Below are 18,424 nucleotides of genomic sequence, written 5' to 3'. Positions count from 1 at the left end.
TTAATGTTAATATATAATGTATAAGCGACCATGATGGTAATAACATGCTATTAATGCAATACAACTTTAAAGATAATGATAATAACTAATGTTAAGGTTAGTTGGTTTGTTAGGCCTCCCTAACCCTGTTTAGGTTTTATAAAGGATTGTAATGTAGGACGAAATAGGTAAGAGAATGATACATGTATTCAATGTAATTAGGTAGGCTATCTCAGGCTGAGCCTGTTATTAAATCTTACGGTATCAGAGCTACAGCAAGGGGTGGAGTTTTGTCTGGGCAAATTAAAGGTGACAACCAGCCAGCAAACAAGCAACAGAGCGAACAGATGTTGGCAAAAGAGGCATGGATTGCATTTAAAACCTGTAAAGGATTGATGGGCCATCAGACACAAAAAGATAAGTTCGAATTTTATTAATTTCTTTGATTTACAATTTAAAATTAATGGAATCTAATTTCTCTAATCTTTACACCTTTGAGAATAAAATCAAATTTACAACGTAAAAGGGAACCAGTTGGTGGATGGGCAGAGAGCCAAATTGATCCAGCAGAGTTAAGGCATCAACATTAATAATTTGCAGATCTAAGGAAGCATATAAATTTGACACAATGGCGTCAACACCTATGACAAGGCAAGACAGGTTGTGCAGCCATAGCAGTTGTATGGCGGCTAATCTACAAAACTGATGCCCAGAGTAACGAAGAACAAGAGAGAGTAAGATTAATATAGCGACAAAAATATAAAGCTGCGGTAGTTTAGATAGGCTGAGAACACACATCAACAAAGCGACAAAAAAAAGCACTCCGCAAGTTTCAAGGCAGGATGACAACTTTCCCAGTTGGTCTAATGACTCTCCCTCTTGACGATTTGGCGGTTGAATTGGCTCGCTTGTATAGATTTTGGCATGGTGATTCTAAAAGAAATCTGTTCAGAAGTGTCAGAATTTGATGGAAAGAAGAGATAGACATAAATGGCAGCCAAATTAATGACGAAAAATTATGTGCATGTGACGATCTGAACAAATTTGCTCAGACAATAGCAACACGTAAGTATCTGACAGCAGCAACAAGGTAGGCTTGCTTACCTGCGACAACTGAAGCAGGTGACAGGCATTTCCTAGGAAACGGTAAAATAAAATCCGTTATTGAGCAGCAAAAATACAGGCGGCAGTTCAAAAGTAAAATTCCGAATACAGTTGTGGCAGTCTTGATCCTTCCAGCAGGCATTGGTGCAAAGATCCACAAAATAAATTTATGAACGGAGTTGTCGTAGTTTTAAATTGAACGTCTTCTCAAGAAATTACAATTACCGCTGTTTTGGAACGTGCCAATATAAGGGAAATTCTGGTGTTATTTTCTAGGTGATAGAAAAGCCAACGTCATGGCATTGTAGGATTGCCGCCAGCGCATGCAAGCAGTGGGCACAGAATTTTGTACAAAGAAGGCACAGGAAATTCATGTGGAACAAAACATCAAGGCAGTAAAAAGTTTGTTGTGGAGTTGGTGCTATGAAGATGGGTGAAAGGTCATATTTAAACTTTTGGAACACATGAATTTTGCAAAACCAAGTGAACACGTTAGCTTTTTATCGCAAGGATTGTCAAACATCTATTGTGTTATTGGGCCTGCCCCACAATAGTAGTTCAAGGTTTTTAGTGTTGAGAAATGCAATTTCAGCACTAGGCAATAAATGTGTCCCCTGACAACCTATGTTTAATCAACCTTTTCTGACATGTAGATCTTGAAAATATGAAAAAGATGATATGCTGAAATTATCAATAGATGACAAGCAGATTTGCACTACTATGAATCAATCTGTATGCTGGAACCGCGAAAACTGCCTAAAACTCCTCAAAACGGCAGACTGTTAACACTAAAAATAACTGGTCTCTGTGTACATAATTGGAGGGTTTTTCTGGAATTAAAGTTTAAACGATGTATAGGTTTGAAATGTTCCCAACATTTTGAGTGGACATTCCAGCCACCTGTGTTCGTAACTTTAGAGACTGCATGCTTAGATAAACGAGAACAGCGAATAGCATTGTACTAATCCTGCATAAAACACTAACCTGGAAGTTATTACAGCAACCATGAAAAGCTTGTGGCTCACAATCACATGTCTTCTATAAATCTGAAAGAAGAATTACAATATACTAGCTCAAATGCTGTCTCTCCTCACTAATCACTAGCTCAAAACCAAAACTGAATGACTATCAGTGGAGTTCCCTCTTGCTTTTATAGAAGAAGAGGGAATCCATGCATATGTATCTCACAAATCGATCCAAATGCTGCAAGATACCAGCTGCAAATCTCCATCAATGTGATGAAAATTGCAATGAGGAACTCGTACAATATGAGGTGTAACAATATTCTTTAGTTAAATGCTTCTCTAAATTTAGATGAAGCACTGTGTTATAGTATGTTTCCAGATTTGAATTAGGGTGCATTATCCTAGGAGGGAGGCTCTCTATTCCAGGCAGCCTCTGTGTGTAGATTGGGTGCACTTCCCTAGACAAGACTTAGTTCAGGTTTTTATAAATCATTTGATGGAGGTCTATGTTGAAATTTCTAAGTCTAACCCGTTAGAAATTCTTCCTGCACTATCTGGTTTATTTCACCTACTTGTTTAATTACTTAACAAGTTATTTAACCATATAAATACTGAAAATAAACACAAGTACAGTATCATCCATCTACAGATCATCCACTGAAAGAATAAAGAAACACACAAGGGACACCGTTATTTTTGGACAATTGTCCCCGAAAAAACCCAACTTGGGAAAACCGGTGCAGCAGTTCTGAGGGTTTTATTATTAAGCAGCTTTCATGAGTACAAATGGGCGCCAAATTGGCTCACCCGGCAGAGAAATCAATTTGGCATTAATACCTCTCTTCAGAAGCATATATTCGGCAAGTTTGCTCCACAAAAACCTCTCCAACGCCTCTCTGAGGCTCTGTGTTAGCCTTCTGATGCTCTGCACAGGCTCTTTGGCCCTTTGCGTTACTCACGTAGGCCCTGGTAGACTTTTCACAATCCCTCTGGCCTTCTGCATGGCTCTTGTTGGCTCTATGTAGCCTCCTTTGACTTTGCGTTGATCCTTCGGCACTATCTTTGCCTCTCTGCTATGCACTCACTGCCCCTCGCTGCAACTCAGATCACTTGTTCGATTTCTCTCAGCAAACCCCGGTCCAGAAAATCAAACTGACTGATCAACTTGGTGTCTCTCCAACTAACCCTCGAGCCTCCTCTTATACTTTTTTTGTTGAGCCTTCAACGGCCGAAATTAAATCTCTAATCAATGGCTAAGATTGGATTTGGCTTGATTCATGTCATTTAGAACCTTCTCACCCAGTTTTATATTAATACCCATTAATATTTTTATTTTCCTAAGTTTAGACTTAGAAACCCATTAAAAATATTAATTATTTTAATATCTCTCTAACCGGGTGGAATTTTCCCAAACCATTTCTGGGTCTTGGAGATCTCATGTGCTTTAGCCTCTCCACCAACTTTCATGGCTAGAGCACATCCGATGCTACCCCAAATCAATAGCCTTTGGTTGGGGAAGTATTATCACGCAAATATGTATTGAGAAACTAGCATGACACTTTTAGAATGTCAAACTTGTCACAGTTGAAAGTCTCTTTGTTCGGACTAGTGTTTTGCAGTCTCTGCGGGTGTCCCTAGATGATGTATGCTAATATCCACTTAATATTCTTGTGTAAAACTTCAATTTGATTAGCATACAACAGAGATTCACTTTCGACTTGCCCATAAGCAACCAAAGTGAAGTAGTTCTTGAGAATAAAATTCATAATGGTTGAAATTAGATTTATGAAAGTAATGGTAGCAACAAAATTGAAAGTGATGCAAGATTCACTTTCAATTACCGACACTTGATCCGTGGCTTAACACCCAATTGGTCCATGATCTCTGTTTAAAAAGCATGGAGGGTCATTCGTAGGGTAACCGTTCATGAGAGAAGCTTATGTAAATTTTCATTCTTTTATTAATAAATTGCCTGAAGTGGCCGCGTTGGCTCAGGCCGTAGACTGTTTCCCTCTTTGAGGGTTTTAACCACATCAACAATACTGGTGTATTGATCTGTGATCTGTTTGTGAGCGATGTCCTTTGGTGTTCTGTCTGAGGAACTTACCCTGTAAATTCCTACATGGTATCAGAGCCAAGTTGAGGGCCGCATCCGTTGGTGATCCAAATCTGAAGCCAGTAGAACTGCATCCGACTGTCGTTTCCTAGATCTACTGTTTCTGACTGCTTTCAGGCCGAGAGGACTGCTCTATTGTGTTAGGAGCATCTGTTCCAGTGAGGAACCCCTTTCATTTCACGCAAAAAGGTTTCCGGTAGCCCTAGCTACGTCATTTTTAAGATCTGGAGGTATACAATGTTTATTTGCAATTTTTAGTTATTTTCTCTCTGTTTATTTCGGTTTATTTAACTCTTTATATATTTTTATTACTGGATTTATACCTTTCATTTCTGCGTATGCTCTTTGCCCCGTGACTCTGTGCGATCTGGGCAAGTCAGAAACAAAAAGGAAGGATTTTTCTCATGCGTATGCTTTTTTCCGTCGCCCCTTAATATGATCTCGGAAAATCAAAAACATTGAAGGAAATATATAGTTTCCGGCTAAAGCTAACCTAACACCATAAGGTTTGTTTTTTTTGTATGTTTGTGTTGGGGTTTGTGTTTTTTGTTTTGTAAGGAAAAAAGAGCTTTCTCAAGTAAGCACACACTCCAAAGCTTCGGTGACCAAAAAAAAAAAAAACTTCCTCTTTTCCAAAAATTACTAACCTTTTAAACTAGCTCACTTGGTCCAGAGTTATTTATGAGAATAGAGGTATTGAGTTCAAGTCTTTTTCTTTGTTGAGCTAATTAGATTAAGTTTGGAAAGAGGGCGGATTTTTTTTAAATATAACATTATCATTCATTTCCGCACATTCCCACACTTCGTCGGCATCTTCAACAACTTTTCTTCAAAAAGCCATAACTTCTTCAACTGGAAGCCGTTTTCAGAGCCGTTTTCTTTTAATCAGCCTAATTTTTCGAGATCTTTCCATTGGAACACTTAATTTCAGCATCTATAGCTTCAGTTTCTATTAAAATGGAAAGTCCATGCTAAGTTATTCTTGACAGCACCAACTACTTCCAATGGTGGTCCTACATTGTGGATTTACTTAGAAGTAAATGTCTTTACAGAATAGCCTCAGGCCAAAAAACCAAACCGAAAGATCAAGATAGAGAAGATCAAGCACGTGGGTTGATAGGGATAATAGACATACAAGGCAGCCAAGTGGGAAAATAGACAAGATCAAGCACGTGGGTTAATAGGGATGTCTATTTCTCCAGACCTTAGATTCCATATCGTAGAACTTGATACTCCTAATGAAGCAATGAAGCAAATCACTAAAGTTTTTGGAATTAAAAATGAACTTAAAGTCCATCAACTCGAAAATGAGTTGCTTACATTAGACCAAAATAATTTTTCTTCCATTGAAGATTTCTTGTCCAAGTTCAAGACCCTTAGACTTCTCTTGGAAGGTGTTAAGGTTAAGAAAGAAGATGGTAACCTTATCTATTCCACTCTTACTAAGTTGGGACCAGCCTACTCTGTGTTTGTTTCCACCTTCCATTCTACAAGAGAAGCCTTCATTTCTCAAGGACAAGACTACAAGTCCCCTTCCTTTGATTCCTTTTGTGATTCTTTAATAAGAGAACAAGAAAAACTCTTACACCTTGGTCTTCTTAATCTTGGAAACTCTTTTAAGGAAGCCTTAGCCGCCCAGCAGCAACCAAATTCAAAGAATCCTCAGAAGTCATATCCTAAAAAGAATAATCCTAAATCAAACAAGGGTCCTAAGCAATTTCAACCTCAAAATGAAAAACATTTCAACAAAATGATAAGGCAAATAAAAACAAAGGGAAGAAGACTGATAGACATTGCCACTTTTGTAATCGAGATGGCCACTTAGAATCCAAATGCTTTAAGAAGATGGAAGCCTTGGAAGCAACAATGAAGAAGCATAACATCCATTTGGAGCACCCTTCAACTTCAACTTTATCTTCAGGAATAGCACTTTCTGCATGTGGTTGTCAAACATCTCGGTCTGGATATGCGCTAAATGTATCTTCTTCTTCTAATTCTCATGAGTGGCTCATTGATTCTGGAGCTTCTTATCACTTGGCCAAAAACAAAGCCATGTTTTCTTCTTTAAATGATTGTAACACCAAAAATATATATGTTGGTGATAATAGATCTCTTAGTGTTATAGGGACTGGAACTGTTCATATAGACAATGGTCAATTTAATGATGTATTATGTGTTCCAACCTTATCCTGCAACCTTCTATCTGTATATCAAATAACTCATTCAGGTGAAGGTACAATCGTTGAATTTTCACTTCACAATGTTGTAATTAAGGACCTAAGAGATCCTAGACAAATTTTAGCTACTGGCACTGCTGATGATTCTACAAGGTTGTATAAGTTTAACAACTTTGAGTCATCAAATCTTCCCTCAGTATTTGTTGCTCATAATGATGAAGTGAGCAAACTTTGGCATGAGCGATTTGGTCACTTAAACTATCGCTCCCTTCAGAATCTATCTAAAGAAAATATGGTGGCAGGTCTTCCAATGGTATCTTGCAGAGATGGTGTTTGTTCCGGATGTGTACTCAAAAAACATCATCGAGATAGTTTTGAAAAACATACCTATTGGCACGCCTCAACCCCTTTATAGCTTGTGCATAGTGATTTATGTGGTCCACTTCCAGTTGTTTCATTCTCTGGCTACAAGTATTTCTTAACTTTCATTGATGATTTCTCCAGACGCACTTGGGTATACTTCTTAAAACTCAAGAGTGAAATATTTAACATGTTCTTGGCCTTTGTTGAAAAACAATCTGGACATCAAATTCTTAAGCTAAGATTTGATAATGGCGGAGAATATGTTAACAACAAATTCATCAACTTTCACACTGAGAATGGAATTGAAATGCAACATATTGTTCCATATACTCCATAACAAAATGGTGTAGCTGAAAAGAAGAATCGCACCTTAAAGGAAATGGCTAATTGTATGCTTCAATCTAAAGGACTTAGTCTTAATTTTTGGGCAGAAGCAATTAACTGTGCAAATTACATAATAAATCACACTCCTACAAAGGTTTTAAAGAATATCACTCCAGAAGAAGCATGGAGCTCAATTAAACCAGATGTAAGTCACTTTTGTGTTTTTGGAAGTGAAGCATGGGCCCATATTCCAAAGGAGAAACATAAAGCTTTAGAACCTAAGAGTGAAAATTGTATTTTTGTTGGATATTCTGAAGATGTCAAAGGATACAGACTTATTCCACTTAAGTCCAAAAATGTTATCATTAGAAGAGATGTAAAGTTTTTTGAAAATATATCAGCCTACGAGCCTAGTTCGGTGGATGTGCCATCTCTCTCTATCCCTTCTACTTCTGAAAATATTTCTTCTTCAGATGATGACAGCGAGGATGACAATCCTCCCCCACCTTCTCAGGATCCTCCTTCAGCTCCTCAGCTTCCAAAATGGGTCCGTGCTACTTAGGATGCAGCAGGTGCTCTTGCCAGTGATCCTATAGATCAGCGACGTACACGTTCTCAGTTCAATAGAGTCTCTTCTTTACTGGCTCAAGCTTTAGCTAATTATGATCCTGACACTTTTGCAGAAGCTTCAGGCCATCTAGATTGGGACGCAACTATGAATGAAGAATATCATTCATTATTGGCAAATGATACATGGGATCTTGTTCCTCTACCAAAGGGACGAAAACTTGTTAGATGCAAATGGGTTTACAGAACCAAGTATGGACCAGATGGAAAAGTTCATAAACATAAAGCTCGTCTTGTTTCTAAGGGTTTTTCATATGTATAAGGCATTGACTATACTAAAACCTTCTCCCTTGTTGCCAAAATGAACTCTATCCGCCTTGTTCTTTCCCTTGCTGCCTCTTTCAAATGGGAAGTCCATCAGATGGATGTTAAATCTGCCTTCTTGCATGGGGACTTGCATGAAAATATCTATATGGAACAACCTACTGGCTTTATACAAATAGACTCCAGCCTTGTATGTCGGCTTAAGAAATCCCTTTATGGTCTCAAGCAAGCCCCTCGAGCTTGGTATGCCAAAATGGATAGCTTTCTTTTAGAAACTGGCTTTTCTAAGTGTCATTCTGACAACACTGTCTACACCAAGAAAGAGGGAAAGTCCCTTATCATTCTTGTTCTTTATGTTGATGATCTTATCCTTACTGGTAGTAATCCCAACCTTATAAACCATGTGAAGTCCAACCTTAAAAAGAAGTTTGAAATGACAGACTTAGGACACTTGCATTATTTTCTTGGTCCTCAAGTTTTGCAATCCAAGGAAGGTATTTCCCTTTCCCAATCCGAGTATGCCTGTGATCTTCTATGCCATTTTCACATGGAAGACTGTAAGCCATCCCCTTCTCCCTTTCAGTCTGAAGCCAAACTTTCAGTCACTTGTACCTCACCTGAAGTTGATGCTACCTTATACCGTCAACTTGTAAGAAAACTTTTGTATCTGACCCATACTCGTCCTGACCTTTCCTTTGTTGTTGGCCTTATTGCTCAGTTTATGCAAAACCCACATGAAATTCATTGGAAAGCAGCTAAAAGAATACTTCATTATGTTCGAGATACAGTTCAGTTTGGGATTCATTACAGTGCCGAAGCATCTCCTCTATTGGTTGGTTTCACTGATTCCGATTAAGCTGGTGACCCTGATGATCAAAAGTCTACTACAGGTTATGTGTTCACTCTTGGTTCAGGACCTATTACATGGGCTTGCAAGAAACAAAGTTCCATTTCTCTTTCTTCAGCAGAAGCAGAGTATTGTGGTGCCATAGAAGCTAGTAAGGAAGCGTTGTGGCTTCGTCAGATCCTATCAGAGTTTGGCTTTCAGCAGCAGCATCCAACTACACTTTAGTGTGATAATCAAAGTGCAATTCAACTATGCAAAGATCCAATCCAACATCAGCACAACAAACACATTGAACTGCGCATGCACTTCATCAGAAAGCTCATTCATGACCATGTTCTTGAAGTGCAATATTGTTCAACAAATGATCAAATTGCAGACATCTTTACTAAGGCTCTCACAAAGGCGAAGTTTACTAAACTTCGATTTATGGTTGGAGTTCAAGAAGTTGTCACTAAGTGGGGATAGGCTCTAATGCCTCCTTCCTTCTCCTATTGTGTCATATTTGTACATCCATCAATCCTATCCCAAGTTGTTCTTAAGGGGTGATGTTAGGATATTCTGACACATAGGAAATAGTTAAGTATAACTTGGTCTAGTGTAGAGTTAGGTAAAGTGTGTTTCTTTACTATGTACTTTTGTAACTTACAATCCGACGGTCATGATATGTAGTGATCCGACGGTTCATTCTCTCTTCAGTATTACCGACACTTGATTTGTGGCTTAACACCCGATTGGTCCATGATCTCTATTTAAAGAGCATGGAGGGTCATTTGTAGGGTAACCATTCATGAGAGAAGCTTATGTAAATTTTCATTATTTTATTAATAAATTGCCTGAAGTGGCCGTGTTCGCTCAAGTCGTGGACTGTTTCCCTCTATGAAGGTTTTAACCACGTCAACAATACTGGTGTATTGATCTGTGATCTTTTTGTGAGTGGTGTCCTTTGGTGTACTGTCTGAGGAACTTACCCTATAAATTCCTACAATTGATCCCTTCTTATATCTTCCTGTTGGGACTCCAACAGCCAAGATTAAATCTTAATCAATGGCTCAGATCATTTCTGAATCGATCAGTGTGAGTTTCTAGAGAATTCTCACCTTGACTTAATTAATTCTGATTAATTACCATTTTTCCCAAGTTTAGACTTACGAAACATTAAAAAAAATGGTTAATAATCTAATTAATTCATCTCTAGTTGGAATTTCCAAAAACGATTTCTGGGTTTTGGAGATCTCATTGATTCTAACCTCTCCACCGAATTTTGTGGCTAGAACACATCCAATGCTACAGAAACTAACAGATCTAATGACTTAAACCAATGAAAAGTTGGAAAGGCCAAAAGCTTTGTAAGTATAGCTAGTGTTTCTTCCTTTTCCACTTTCAGCTATTTTGGAAAAAACTGAAAATATGTTTTCTTTGCTCCACTTCTTGAGTAAAAACATCAGTAAAATCTCATTTCTTTGCTTCACTTCTTGGATGGAAACATCAACAAAATCTATTTTCCACATCTCCTCATTGGATTGGGAAAATCTTGTTTTTCCTCTAGCTGTACCCATGAAGACATTTAGTAAAAGCTCCTATTCTCTCATTAAAACTATTTGACTCCTTTTCCATGTGATTAAATAATTAAATAAAATTTAATTATTTCACAACTTATGACTTTGAAGTCATAATCCTTGAAAATTTACCCAGAGATATGATTTAGATCCACGCCAAGTGTTGGCTCAAGACAGAAGCCAGTGACAAAGATGCTACTCAACTCCTCACTTTTCCATGCAAAGGAAGCTTAGACCACCCCTCAGTTGCTAGCTAGGAACCACAATCAACACATGAACCTGCCAAATATATAAACTTATTAATTTTATACATACCTAAAAATGCAGTCTTCCCCCAAAAAGCTAAAAAGCACGAAAGTACAACTTTTGGCCAAATGACATAATGGGCCATAATAACAAAAAAAACACAAAATCAAAGGAAAAAGTGTCATTCCAGATATGAGTGAAAAAGGTCCCATTGGACTTGCTTTTTCACCAAGATCAAGAAGAAGCAATCAAATCTAATGTATGGGCCACTGATGGTTCAAATATCAAAAAAGTAGAACTTCCCAAAATAGCAGTTTCCTGAGAACTAACAAACTGAATATATAAGGTCTTTTGATCAACAATTATGCCATGAAGCGTCTGAAAATAGCCCAATGTGATTGAGTCTTGTTGGGTATGTGTTATATTTTTTGTATGACTTCTATGCACCACGAACAAAGGGTGTCTCTAGGGCACTATTCAGCCCACCTATGTGGTCACCAAGACTTTTTGTATCATTTTTGGCAATTTTTCGGCCAACGATTTTGCTAAAGAGATTTTGTAGTGCATGGTGGTTTTGCCGATGGTTTTATAGTTTCAATTATGGAACTACAGTTCGAATGGAAATTCATGTCATTGGAGATGTATATTATATAGTCATATTGAACAGAAAATATCTTGAGAAAAAACTTGTTGGTTTTCCCAGGTTTGGATTTCCAAGATAAAATCTGTGTAAATTTGAGTATTTTCCACTGTACCTTTTCTGTTTTATTAAGAATATGTTTGCAGCGATTAATTGTACATGTCTATAACCTACAAGTCTCACTGGACCTTAACCCTTCAGTAGCAAGAAGTGCTACTGGGGTTAACAGCAAGCTATGTTGCAGGAAACATTGTCCAGGAGGGCGTTTCAACCCGGACACTGTTAAATTTGGCAGCTAGGAAGAAATTCCCTCCTTGCCTAATTTGGCAAAGCAAAGGGAATATTATGATTACAAGGAGACATTTAAAATAAAGGAAATTTAATTTCTATATAAGTCAGCTTCTATTAGAGGGAAATAATTAATGTGAAATTCAAAATGTTATGTCGGCCTAAATCAAAAGGTCATGTCGGCTCACCTTGAATCAACTATAAATACCCAATTAGGTTAGTCACAAATCAATCATGATTCGATCTCTCTCTAATTTTTTTTTTCGATTAGTCTGCAACTTCGCTAGGATGGCACTCATATACAAATCAGATGGTACTATAGTTTAATACAATTTCGGATGGCACTCATGGTTATAATGTTCGATGCATCTTCTAGTTTTCACATGGTTTATGATCTAAGCATTCGCGCATGGAATCTCTCTGTTATGGATTATTCTCTTGCTCATATCTCTAAATTGGATACTCTGTGATATCGCCATAATATATATAAGCCCAGTCTCACAGTTTTGTATCCTCAGATATCTATACATTCAACTTTTCTCATGATATATTTCAGTATGACCTCAACGAACAGGATGTATGGTAAGGATCGCTTGTATGATTAACACCGTTTGTATGTTAAGCATTGTTCGCATTGCTCGTATGATTGGTAAGCATCGTATACATGAAAGGCATCGCTTTATTATCCCTGCACAGTCGTGAATGGTAAGACCTCGGCATATAGTCTTATTCCTCGACACATTAGCATATGTCAAAGCAATCATATATATGTAAGCTTGGATGTATGTCTGTTTTGCATCCATATATATGGCACATTGTCTCTACAATCCCTTGGCTTCAATTATAATGGTTTGATCTCAGCAGTATAGTCTCAACAGTATGTATGGCATCATATGCAGAATGTACGGATATGCCAATTGTAGCATCAATATATATGGCACATTGTCTCTACAATCCCTTGGCTTCAATTATAATGGTTTGATCTCAGCAGTATAGTCTCAACCGCATGTATGGCATCATATGCAGTATGTACGGATATGCCAATTGTAGCAATGGCATTTATATCTTGTAGCGATGGCATCTATATCTTGCAGCAGTGGCATCTATAACTTGTGGTATCATTATATATGATGACTCATATGATGTGATGACTCATTAAAAGAAACCCTAACAAACCTTGTATCAGTAATCTTCATATTATGGTGATCATCAAGAAAGTGAGAAAGGAGTCTATGTCACTGTGACAATCATTCATATGCTTGCAATATGGTCTTTAGTCCAGTAATCGATATGTACATCAGTGACAGGACACACATATCACTCTACATGATGACAGTAGCAATCCACTTATCAGTTATGACAGTGACCTCATTGCAACAGGGATCCTGATATATTAGTTTGACAGCAGAGTTTGACAGCAGGGATGTATGACAGCTAATATTTCTGGTTGGCCCTAGGTGGCTTAATATGTTTAATCGTACTTTTTATCTCAACTGAACAATTGATGAACATCCAACAGAAGAAGAATTGAATTCCAGGTTTTCCCCCTTGTGGGGTTTTTCCCTCGTCTTCGATCAATCCTGGTGTCTCTATGTGTGTGTGCTTTTCTTACGATGTTCCTTTTATTTCTGTTGCATGGTTGATGATGTTGTTCTTGTTGAAAAGTGTAACTAGGTTCGGTCTTCATAGAGAGATGTGTAAATGTGATTTTATTTAATTGATGTAAAGAAGAAAAACAAAATTATTTTTTTGTAATTCTTGTCTCATGGGTTTCATGAGCAAGGAATTTTATTTTTAGTAATGGCTCGCATTGTGAACCCTTGTATATGAATCAATGAAAGTGTCAAATAGCCCTCCAAGACAAGCACAAGCATCTCCCATAATCTCGGCTTCAAAAGGAATAATAATACCTCTCCAAATGACACGTCGGCCTAGCTTGCTGACAAGTCGGCTTATTATCATGGGAAACAACTATAAATAGGCCACTTGGCCTCATTTCAGAGCAAGTAATTCGGTCATGATCTGAGATTGGAAGAAGTGTGAAAAGGGTCAAGGAAGGCAACCTATAACCAGTGAATGAAAGAAGAAGAAGAATGAACTATTTCAGATTTGTTTTGGACTCTATCTTGTCATGTGTGTGAAGTAAAGACACAGTATCTATTGCATATTGTATTGTAGAAGTCGGTTAATTAACCATTATGTTGTGATTGTAGAAGTCGGTTATCATACTGCAATTAGGGCCGAAATAAGGTACAGGTCTGAAGCAGAAGTAAGTCAAGGTGAAAGGGTAGCCGAGAAGAAAGAAGAAGCAAAAGGTTGGCAGTCTTTCAGGACCTCATCAAGGAAGCTTTGTGTCTTGGTCTTGGAGTGGAAAATAGGTCAAGGGTATTGGTCTTGGTATTCGTCAATTGAAGTCTCTATAAGAAGAAGAACTTGTTCAGGTTTTCCTCTCAAGTGGGAGATGTTTTGGCCCTAGCTGATAGCCTATATTTTGTGTCTCTTGTCTTTTTATGGTTTATGCTTGGTAGTTGTTTGATGAAGAATAACATTATAATAACATAAGTAAAAGAAGATCTTAATCAAGAAGTAAAAATCATTCACAAGCAGTTATCTATCTAAGAGAAATCACCTAATCTCGATGCCCTAGATTTCTCAACATGGTATTAGAGCTAAGGTGACTAAGTCAAGGAAGGGCATCATCAAGGGATACTCAAGGATCAAATCTTGAGAAAGGCATCATAGTGAAGATCATCTTAAAATCAAGATCTACAAAGAAAGCATCATAACCCTAGATCAAAGAAGAAGTATACAAAGAAGTATTGGGATCATCATCAAGAAAAGAAGGCCAAAACCCTACATCTGCTCAAAATTGAAGAGATCTAGAAATCATACATCCAAGAAAAAAACTTCATGATCAAGTTCATATCATAATCAATCAAAGAAGCATTCCTAGGATCTGCTCTCAATTAGTGTGATGTTGAAGTGTCTTGAAAACTATCCATCCGAAGGAAGCTAGATCAAAAGGCGTTGTCATCAAGAATCTAAGGCGATCTCTCTCTCGTTGAAGAAAGATCCTTACCATTAAAGACATTATCAAAAGGCCATCATTGATCTTCATCAACAAAGACACCACCATCAAAAGGTCCAAAGGATGATCAAGGATCATCATTATTGACGAAAACTATCTTCTTGAAGAGGAAGTTTTCTAGTCTTTATATCATCATCAATATCAAGGAAGTAGCAAGGAGAAGAAGCATCCTATCAAGTAAGTATATTTATGTCCACATCTGAATCTGTAAGCAACAAATTGGTTGGGCCTTCAAATTATCTTGCATGGAAGAAAAGGACAGATTTGAATCTCATTGAAAATGAAGTGATGGAACATGTCAAAGGGTCTATCACAACCAGGAAAGGAAGATGCTCAAGCTCTTACAAAATATACGACAAACTGGTAGAGTTGTATTCCGTAAGCATTACTGGAGAAGTCATCTCATTAACGCAAGAACTCTACAAGCTGAAGATGTCAAGGGAAGATGGAATATCCTTATACTTTATGAGGATATTTAAGATTCGGGATCAACTCCAAGATCTAGGAGAAGTCATGTCTAATAGAGAAATGACTACAATTGGACTAAATGCACTACCTAAGAAGTGGGGTTACTTTACTTCAAGTATTTATGGGAAGAAAGAAGTTACTCCATTCCAGTATCTATGGTCTTTGTGCAAGATTGAAGAATCTAGACTAAAGGCCAAATCTGATGTGGGAGCAAGTGAGAAAAATCAAGCTTATGCTACAATGACCAGAAGAAAGCGAAAATTTGGGAAGTCTGGTTTTCGGAAAAAAAGGACATGACTAAGACTCAATGCTATGGGTGTCAAGAATATGGGCACTACAAAAGAGATTGTCCTAAGATTAAGAAGGACAATAACAAAAGAGGAAGAGAAAAAACCCATATCACCGAAGAAGTGGACGAACGCTGAAAAGAAGAAGTCCAAAAAAGAGGAAGTAAGAGATCTCTATTATGACTGAGATAGTCTTCCTCACATAAGTTATTTTCAAGTTCCTAAGTCTTCTACTGAAAGACATGACTATTATGATTCACTAAGAAAATGATGGGATGCATCAAGGCATCATAAAATCATTAAAAGAAAGAGCTCGTGACATCAAAAACGGTAATGACTCGGCCGGCTCGATTTCAATGACTCGGTCGTTGTAAAAAATACATTAAATATTTATTTTTTTTATTAAAAAACATAATTTTAAAGATTTTCATTCATGTTTCCAAACACACAGCATTATAATATAGATGGAAGACAACATATGATCAAAGTAGCTCATGAACCAATCCACTATATCAAAATGGTACCCAATGGCAATACATAGTCAACTGTCATACATGATCAAAGACTCAAAAACAAAATACAAATAACCAAGGAGGCTAGAAATGGCCTCTACAACAAAAGTAAACTGTGATGGTGACTAGACTGCAATACTAGTACCACTGGGCCCTGGCTAGTAGCTACTGCCAGAGGAGCCAAGATCATCTCGACCAATCTTTGGATCATCATCATCAGAGTCAGACAAGGGGCCCCATGGCTCCTCATCATCATCATCGTCTCCAACTGCAACTGTAGAAGTGGTACTAGTACCACTAGCAGGCTGTGTAGCAGATGCAAGCTGAGATAGAGTAGATATGCAGTTGCGCTTCTGTCGTGGCTGAGCAGAGGAAGCACCTACAACTGGAGTGCTTGCTGGCTGTGAGACTGAGGCTGGTGGATTGGGATCTGCATTCAACTGAACAGGCTGAAGTTGAACAACATGTTCAAGTTCAACTAATGTCTCCATATCTATATCTACATCAAGATCCTTATCAGGATCAAACTCTGGTGGACGACTCTCCACTACCCAATCTGATGTTGGATCAATGTCTTCCAACACAATGGGATCTGAATCAGGTCTTTTGTTCAACAATTGGTTTCGTCTGAGCCGAAGGTTGTATTGGACATAAACTAGATCATTCAACCGTTTTTGATCCAAACGGTTTCTCTTCTTTGTGTGAATCCTCTCAAAGACAGACCAATTGCACTCACACGCAGATGCACTGCAAGTTTGACTCAAAATACAAATTGCAAACCTTTGCAATTCAGGGCACTGGCCACCAAAGGCCTCCCACCATTGTGCTGCAAAAAACATAGGAGTGTAATGAATTATGAGTTAGATGAAGGCTGAAGCTCAACAAAATTACAAATTATATCTAACTTTCAAATTATAAATGATTTAACAAACTTTAATAAAAAAAGTAAAACCATTAAGAAATTGAAAATTGAAATTTTTGTTTACCTGGCTCATCTGCTTCTCTTGCAATCTTTGCTAGGTTCTTCCCAAAGGTACCTGATGCATTGCTGAAGGATGTGACCTGTCGATGTATCTCCAGCTGATCAGACTCCGATGGGATCATGCGTTCAATGCAATCAACCAGTCCATCTCTGACCTCCCCCCTCAAAGCTCCTGACTCCTTAGCTTTATAATGATACCGTGGGTTCAAAAAATACCCAGCTGCATGTATAGGGCGATGGAGTTGATTGTTCCATCTTTCATCAATGATTGCCCAAATGGACCCATACTTTGCCACTCTATCCTTGTATGCTGTATTTATTTGCTCCTTTGCTTGATCCATAGCCTCATAAATGAAGCCCATAGCCAACCTTTCCCCATTCACCAACTGCAACACCTTAACTACTGGCTCAGCAAGCTTCACAATCTCTGCTGCCTTTCTCCAAAAAGTTTCTTCATGGACTTTCCTTTTCAATTCTTTGCCTTCTGGTTTGTTAGACCAATTGCTTTGATTCCATTCATCACTGGAAAACATCTTTTGCAAGTTTCTATGTTGGGAAAGCATAGATTGCAATGTCAAAAAATGTGTAGCAAATCTAGTGATGGCAGGGCTAATAATATCCTTGCCTCCAGTGTGTTTTCTCATGAGACTCAAAACCAGTGTATGATTGTAGATAAATTTTGTTATGCTTTTGGCATGATCTACAGTGTTTTTGACCCAATCTAATTTTCCAATATCCTCAAGCATGAGGTCTATGCAATGTGCAGCGCATGGGGTCCAAAAGATGGTCTTGTGTTTTTCCACTAACAGTTTACCAGCAAGAACATAGTTAGAGGCATTATCTGTGATGATTTGAACAACATTAGCCACCCCCACCTCCTGAACAACCTGATCCAATAGCTGAAACAACAAGTGGCCATCTTTTACCTTATCAAATGCATCAACTGATTTTAAAAACATGGTTCCCTGTGGGTAGAAGACAAGAAAGTTTATGATGGTACGGTTTCTTTGATCAGTCCATCCATCTGACATGATGGTACACCCTGTTCTTGCCCATGAGTCCCTGAACTCTTGCAAATACTCATTAATGGATTGAATTTCTTTCTGCAAACGAAACCCCCTTAGCTCATGCATAGTAGGGCCTTTGAAGCCTTTTCCAACAGCATGTATGGCATCAAACATAGGCTCATAATATGGTGAACGAGCAGCATTAAAGGGGATATCAGCATCATACCACCATCTAGCTATGTACTCACAAGCAGTCTCCCTCAATTCTTTCTTCCAATGGTCATCTAAAGTGGGCTGAATTTGACCTTTACTAACTTCAGGACCATGTGCATCTGATGGAGAGAAGGGAGTGAAATAACTTTTGATAGTCACATCACCCTTTTTCAAATTCATTCTACCCTTTCCCTTATCTTGAACAGAACCAAAAGAGGGAGGAACATAACGGAAAGGGTTGGATGCCTCAGTTTGAGGGATAGAGGAAGAACCCTCAAAATCATAGTGGGGGTTGGTAGCCATCATTTTTTGTATCTCCCTCTTCCTCCCAATTTCAACCTGTATCTCTTTTTTCCTAGCCTTATCTTCTT

At 38.0% G+C, this 18,424-nt stretch overlaps 1 protein-coding gene across 1 annotated transcript in view; it reads right to left on the bottom strand.

The window, feature by feature from the left end:
• The window catches only part of LOC149183915 (oxysterol-binding protein-related protein 1B-like), a 298,066-nt gene that overhangs the window by 191,210 nt on the left and 88,432 nt on the right, over window positions 1-18,424 (bottom strand). The gene's annotated exons all lie outside the window — the stretch shown is intronic.

The sequence above is a fragment of the Pinus tabuliformis genome, chromosome 3_2, assembly GCF_031772625.1.
Source record: "Pinus tabuliformis cultivar Carrire ecotype Pingquan chromosome 3_2, CPIR1, whole genome shotgun sequence".
NCBI lineage: Eukaryota > Viridiplantae > Streptophyta > Pinopsida > Pinales > Pinaceae > Pinus > Pinus tabuliformis.
The sequence above is the reverse complement of the archived record's forward strand: the minus strand, read 5'-3'. Positions and strand labels throughout refer to the sequence as shown.